This window comes from Hylobates moloch, unplaced genomic scaffold (assembly GCF_009828535.3).
Source record: "Hylobates moloch isolate HMO894 unplaced genomic scaffold, HMol_V3 SCAFFOLD_9, whole genome shotgun sequence".
Taxonomy (NCBI): domain Eukaryota; kingdom Metazoa; phylum Chordata; class Mammalia; order Primates; family Hylobatidae; genus Hylobates; species Hylobates moloch.
Genome location: NW_026652284.1, coordinates 67,964,289 through 67,972,038, shown reverse-complemented (window position 1 = coordinate 67,972,038; position 7,750 = coordinate 67,964,289). Strand labels below are relative to the sequence as shown.

General features: G+C 39.4%; 1 pseudogene; it reads left to right on the top strand.

Moving 5' to 3' along the window:
- The first annotated feature begins 366 nt into the window (after positions 1-366).
- LOC116812671 (transcription factor SOX-5-like) lies at positions 367-1,492 on the top strand (annotated as a pseudogene).
- Positions 1,493-7,750: the final 6,258 nt, after the last annotated feature.

The following is a 7,750-nucleotide window of genomic DNA, read 5'->3' as shown; positions in this document are numbered from 1 at the left end:
GAGACTCTATGAAATGCTATAACATACACCTGATATTCTAGTAGGAAATGTCTCTAGCTCTTCCCTTTCTTCATGGTTCAAAACTCCTCCAAATTCAATTCTTTCTCTTAATTTCCTCAGTATTTGGCTTCTTATCATGGGCTTCCCATCTGTTACATATTTATTCTGTTAGGATTTGGTGATGCAGGTCTAAACTCTACCTTGCATTGTATCCTGCTATCCTATGAAATAATGCCACCAGTAAGCTTTATTTTACTCACCAGTAAGATTTATCACCAAATCATCCTAGAACTTTATTTTCCTGTTCCTCAGTCTCCTACCCACTTGAATAAAGAGAAACTCGAATTTGTGCCATAGGAGCTGTGCATGCAGGATGAACTGGCACAGCCACTGAATCTATCAGCCAAACCCAAGACCTCTGATGGCAAATCACCCACATCACCCACCTCTCCCCATATGCCAGCTCTGAGAATAAACAGTGGGGCAGGCCCCCTAAAAGCCTGTGTTGCAGCAGCGTTTGCTAGTCCTTCAGCCAGAGTTAGCACAATAGTTTACTTAAATGACCATGATGCTGTCACCAAGGCAATCCAAGAAGCTCGGCAAATGAAGGAGCAACTTCGATGGGAATAACAGGTGCTTTATGGGAAGGTGGCTGTTGTGAATAGCCTGGGTCTCAATAACTGCTGGACAGAAAAGGAAAAAACAGTAGAGGGTCCGACTCAGCAACTGGCAGTTAAGCAAAATGAAGAAGGATAATTTAGCCATGTGATGGTGGATTTCAATCTGAGTGGAGATTCTGATTGAAGTGCTGGAGTCTCAGAGTCAAGAATTTATAGGGAATCCAAGGGGCATGGTAGCAATGAACCCCGCATAAAGCGTCCAATGAATGCCTTCATGATATGGGCTAAAGATGAGCAGAGAAAGATCCTTCAAGCCTTTCCTGACATGCATGACTTCAACATCAGCAAGATATTGGGATCTCACTGGAAAGCTATCACAAACGTAGAAAACAGCCATATATGAGGAGCAAGCCCATCTTGGCAAGCAGCACCTAGAGAAGTACCCTGACTATGAGTACAAGCCTAGACCAAAGGGCACCTGCCTCATGGATGACAAAAAGCTGCACCTTGGTGAATACAAGGCAATCATGCACAACAGGTGGCAGGAGACGCGGCAGTACTTCAATGTTGGGCAACAAGCACAGATCCCAATTGCCACTGCTGATGTTGTGTACTGTGGAGCCATCACTATGGCTGGAATGCCCTCCTCTCACCTGCCCTCAGAGCACTTAAGTGTGTCCAGCAGCCCAGAGCCCGGGATGCCTGTTATCCAGAGCACTTTTGTGAAAGGAGAGGAACCACATATCAAAGAAGAGATAGAGTCCAAGGACATCAATGGGGAAATTTATGATGAGTATGATGAGGAAGACAATGATCCAGATGTAGATTATGGGAGTGACAACAAAAACCATATTGCAGGAAAAGCCAACTGATAAGGGTCAAAAGATTGTTGTGACCTTAGGACTTAAAGAAGCCCTAACTGGTTCATCCTTACCAGTGGTAACTTTCTCATACACTGACTGTTACTTTAACAGTTTAACAGTTAGTCTTAAATAGTTGGGACATCAGCTGACTAATAGACCTCAGCCTCAAAAGGCTTGGAAAGACAAAAAAAAATACGACAAGCAAACAACAATATCAACAACAAGAGATTGAAATAAGCTATGGGTAAAATAATGCTGGTAATTCAGCTGCTACATCCAAGCACTGAAGTCTTACCCCTCAACCTTTTTTTTTTTTTTGGAGACGGAGTCTCGCTCTGTCACCCAGGCTGGAGGGCAGTGGTGCAATCTCGGCTCACTGCAAGCTCCGCCTCCCGGGTTCACGCCATTCTCCTGCCTCAGCCTCTCCGAGTAGCTGGGACTACAGGCACCCGCCACCACGCCCGGCTAATTTTTTGTATTTTTAGTAGAGACGGGGTTTTATCATGGTCTCGATCTCCTGACCTCGTGATCCGCCCGCCTCGGCCTCCCAAAGTGCTGGGATTACAAGTGTGAGCCACCGTGCCTGGCCAACTTTTTTTTTTTTTTAATAAACTTTATGGCTGTTTCTTCTAAAAAAAAAAAAAAAAAAGAGAGAGAGAAACTCATCAAAAAATTTATGTGAGGCTAAATTTGAAGGTCAAATCAAAGGTGATTTTATAGTTTAGATTTTATCCAGCATGACTGGGCAAACTATATTAACAATGAAAGCAAAATGGCACAGCATAGGAGTAAAAGATTTCCAAAGCAATTTTGAGATGAGTTAAGGGCATAATAGATTTGAGAAACAGGTTAAAGAATGAGTCGACATAACGCCTTACATTCAGCCAGATTTTAATAAACAAATGGAGAAATGGTAGGCAATCCCAGGGTAAAAGTTTTGTGAGATTTCCATGTTTTAAAATTTATTAACGAACTAGGAAGCATAATGTATTTTTGTCTTTAAAAGTGTTTTCCATGTCCCCATCTTCTGGTTAGTACCTCCCATCTCATGCCTAGTATCTGTTTGTATGAGGCAATAGAGATTTTGTGTTGTATCATGGCTGTACTTTCCAGCACTCTCTAGTATTATTCACACTGGGAAGGGATATTCTAAATTGAGGTTCTACAAAACAGTTAGATGACAGGGCATGAATTAAGTTTGATTTTATATCTCAGAGATATGTTGCTTTCAGACTAGATAGGCACTTTATGATATGAAAGAGCTTCCAAAAAATGGTCAATTTAGTATCAACCAGTCTGTCTCATTATGTCTTATTGATAGCTTCAATTTTATTTGTTTAAGGAAATAGAAGTAAAGTCCTATACTACATATTTTTTTTCCACTGGATCTAGTAGAGGGGAAAAAAATCCCTTGTTCTTTCCTTTTATCTTCATTGTGTGGTTGCTCTTAATATCCTCTAACATTTATAAGAAAAATGGTTATATATCCTGGTTCACATGCCTATGGATTATATTATCACATGACAATACATGAATATAAAGTTACAAGGGCAGGCACCAAAGCGACTACATTTGGTTGCTTCAGTCTAAGATTGGATGTCTATTTCAATTTCCTAGATGAAAAATAAGTCAATCAAGATTACTTTTGATTATTAAAAATATTCTCCAAGGGATATCAGTATTTCAAAATTGTTCAATCATTTTCAGGATTGAAGTTTTACTTATTCTTTAAAAAGTTCAAATTCTTTTTATAAAAGAACTATGTTTATATCTTTTTAAAATGGAATACTGCTGAGGAAGAAATAAGTATAAGGGTTTGTGTGTGTTTGTCCATATATAAACCACAGTGAGGTTGAGACAGAGGTAGAGAAAAAGAATTTTAAAGATTGGACCTAGGGTTGTGAGGACATGAGAGAAAGAGACTATAAGTAGAAGCTGAGGCTGCTTTTTCTAACATTAAAATGGATAACGTCTTTTCTCCTACCCCACAATCCCATCCATTCCAAAAAAAGGAAAATAAACAAAGAATTAAATGTCATTTTTCTAGAGGAAAAACATACCAACCAAAAATAAGTTGGCAACACTCTTTTGGAGCCATGCTCTCTTACAAAGGTATATTTGCCTTGTGTTTAATATATTTGTCCTTCAAATTAAAAATTATTTAAATTTTTAAAAATAGGCAAAAAGTGTCTGTTTCTCTGTCATTTTTGTCCCTTTCTCATTGTTTATTTCATCCCATGCATTCTCAACCAAAGTTTAATATGGCGTATTAAAAACATAGATGGTTACTTTAACTTGCTTAAACTCATGCATCGCAAGAACTCAAGGTACATGCATTCTGTGAGAAACACATTAAGTCTAAACCTTAGTAGAGTTCTATAATTCTAAGATTTTAAAAAGTGATTATTTTTATTTTTAAAGAAAATCTCTTTAAACACATATGCACTTTGATATGGTTTGACTGTGTCCACACTCAAATCTCATCTTGAATTCCCATGTGTTGTGGGAGGAACTTTTGGGAGGTAATTGAAACATGGGGGCAGGTCTTTCCCGTGCTGTCTTGTGATATTGAATAAGTCTCATGCTATTTGATGGTTTTAAAAACTGGAGTTTCCCTGCACAAGCTCTCTTTTTGCCTGCTGCCATCCATGTAAGATGTGACTTGCTCCTCCTTGCCTTCTGCCGTGATTTTGAGGCTTCCCCCATCATGTGAAACTGTAAGTCCATTAAACTTCTTTCTTTTGTAAATTGCCCAGTCTCAGGTATGTCTTTATCAGCTGCATGAAAAAGGAATAATACAGTAAATCAGTACCAGGAGTGGGGTGTTGCTGAAAAGATACCCAAAAATGTGTAAGCAACTTTGGAACTGGGTAGTAGGCAGAGGTTGGAACACTTTGGAGGGCTCAGAAGAAGACAGGAAAATGTGGGAAAGTTTGGAACTTCCAGAGACTTGTTGAATGGCTTTGACAAAAATGCTGATAATGATATGAACAGTAAGGTTCAAGCTGAGGTGGTCTCAGATGGAGATGAGGAACTTGTTTGGAACTGAAGCAAAGGTGACTCTTGTTATGTTTTAGCAAAGAGATTGGTGGCATTTTGCCACTGCAGTAGAGATTTGTGGAACTTTGAAATAGAAAGAGATGATTTAGGATATCTGGCAGAAGAAATTTCTAAGCAGCAAAGCATTCAAGAGGTGACTTGGGTACTGTTAAAGGCATTCAGTTTTAAAAGAGAAACAGAGCAGAAAAGTTCAAGAAACTTGCAGCCTGACAATGCAATAGGAAAGAAAATCCCATTTTCTGAGGATAAATTCAAGCTCGCTGCAGAAACTTGCATAAGTAATCAGGAGCCAAATGTTAATCCCTAAGACAACGAAAAAAATGTCTCCAGGGCACATCAGAGGTCTTCATGGTATCCCCTCTTATCACAGGCCTGGAGGCAATAATGGTTTTCTTGGCTGGGCCCAGGGTCCCCATGCTATGTGCAGTCTAAGGACTTGGTGCCTTGCGTCCCAGCCCCTCCAGCTGTGACTAAAAGGGGCCCAGGTATAGGGGCCCGTGGCTTCAAAGGGGGCAAGCCCCAAGCCTTGGCAGCGTCTATGTGGTGTTGAGCCTGCAGGTGCACAGAAGTGAAGAATTGAGGTTTGGGAATCTCCACCTAAATTTCAGAGGATGTGTGGAAATGACTGGATGTCCAGGCAGAATTTTGCTGCAGGGGCCCTCATGGAGAACCTCTGCTAGGGCAGTGTGAAAGGGAAATGTGTGGTTGGAGTCCCAACATAGAGTCCCTAATGGGGCACTGCCTAGTGGATCTGTGAGAAGAGGGATACCATCCTTCAGACCACAGAATGGCAGATCCACTGACAGCTTGTACTATGCTCCTAGAAAAGCTGCAAACACTCAACACTGTCCCATGAAAGCAGCTAGGAGGGAGGCTGTACCCTGCAAAGCCACAGAGGCAGACCTGTCCAAGACCATGGGAACCCACCTCTTGAATCAGCATGACCTGGATATGGCCCATCAAGTCAAAGGGGATCATTTTGGAGCTTTAAGATTTGACTGCATTGCTGAATTTTGGACTTGCATGAGGCCTGTAGCCCCTTTGTTTTGGCCAATTTCTCTGATTTAGAATGGCTGTATTTACCCCAATGTCTGTACCCCCATTGTATCTAGGAAGTAACTAACTCGCTTTTGATTTTACAGGCTCACAGGCTGAAGGAACTTGCTTTGTCTTGGATGAGACTTTGGACTGTGGACTTTTGAGTTAATGCTGTAATGAGTTAAGACTTTGGGAGACTGTTGGGAAGACATGATTGGGTTTGAAATGTGAGGACATGAGATTTGCGAGGGGCCAGGGGAGGAATGGTATGGTTTGGCTGTGTCTGAACCCAAATCTCATCTTGAATTCCCATGTGTTGTGGGAGGGACCCGGTGTGAGGTAATTGAATCATGGGGGCAGGTCCTTCCTGTGCTGTTTTCATGATAGTGAATAAGTCTCATGAGATCTGATGGTATTAAAAATGGAGTTTCTCTGCACAAGCTCTCTTTTTGCCTGCTGCTTTCCATGTAAGATGTGACTTACTCCTCCTTACCTTCCACCATAATCGTGAGGCCTCCCCAGCCATGTAGAATGTAAGTCCATTAAACTTCTTTCTTTTGTAAATTGCCTAGTCTTGGGTATGTTCTTATCAGCAGCATAAAAATAGAATAATGTACACTTAAATGACTAAGAGACCAAGATTTAATATTCTGACTTAAGATGTTCACCAAAATTTTGTTTACAGTATTTTCTGCTTTAATTGGGTATTCAGTTCAATGAAGCATGGTATATAATATGGAAAAGTTTATCTGCTATACTTGTAATCTAAAACTCTTTTCTTCGTCTTTTATAACTGTTGAATTAACTTCAAAGCTGTATTTCTGAAGTTGCAAATCACATTGAGTGACCATGTATGATCTTTCATTACACTGCCAATTACCATCTTTTTCTATTTTTAAGTTTAAAATTGACACTCAATCTTCAGAGATTCCTATTACTTTAGATAATGATTTAATTGTAATATTAAAGCATATATAGATTAAATGCTATGAATAAACTCTTTATTTGGTTAAAATTTTCTCTTATCTTTTGCTGTAACATCTTGGAAGCAATCCATACAGCAATTCTGCACCTAAACCATGACAGCAGTGAAAAGGAAAATACATATACTTTATTTATTTTTACGTAACATTGGAAAGATTTATTTCCTCATTGGTAATAGCTTTATTTTATTAAAATGGCTTTTCGGTGAATTATTTAATGTATTGTATATGTTATATTCTAATTTAAAAAATTAGAAAATCTATCAGAAATGTCTATAATAAAGACAAATCAGTTGGTTGTAAAGACATTGACTTATTTCTGAGTTCTCCATTCTGTTTTGTTTGTCTATGTGTTTTTATACCAGTATCACTCTGTTTTGGTTACTATATCCTTGGAACATATTTTGAAGTCAGAAAGTGTGATGTCTCCAGTTTTTTTCCTTTTGCTAAGGATTTCTTTGGCTATTCAAGCTCTGTTTAGGTTCCATATGAATATTAGGATTTTTTTTCTAATTCTGTGATGAATGTCACCGGTATTTTGAAAGGGATTGCATTGAATATGCAGATTGCTTTGGGCAGTATGGTCATGTTAATGATATTAATTCTGATTTATAAGCTTAGGATGTCTTTCCATTTGTTTATGTTCTTTTTCATTTATTTCATCAGTGTTTTGTAATTTTCCTTGTTGAGGACTTTCACCTTTGTGGTTGAATTTACTCCTATGTCTCCTTTTTTGTAGCTATTGCAAATGAGATTGCCTTTTTGATTTCTTTCTCAGCTAGTTCATTATTGGTGCATATAAACACTATGGATATTTTCTGGCTGAGCAGGGTGGCTCACGCCTGTAATCCCAGCAATTTGGGAGGCCGAGGCATGTGGATCATGAGGTCAGGAGATCGAGAACATCCTGGCTAAAATGGTGAAAACCCGTCTCTATTAAAAAAAAAAAAAAAACACAAAAAATTAGCCAGGCGTGATGGCCGGCACCTGTAGTCCCAGCTGCTCAGGATGCTGAGGCAGAAGAACAGCGTGAACCTAGGAGGCAGAGTTTGCAGTGAGCTGAGATCGTGCCACTGCACTCCAGCCTGGGTGACAGAGCGAGGCTCTGTCTCAAAAACAAAAACAAAACAAAACAAAACAAAACAAAAATATGGATATTTCTAGGTTGATTTTGTATCCTGCAACC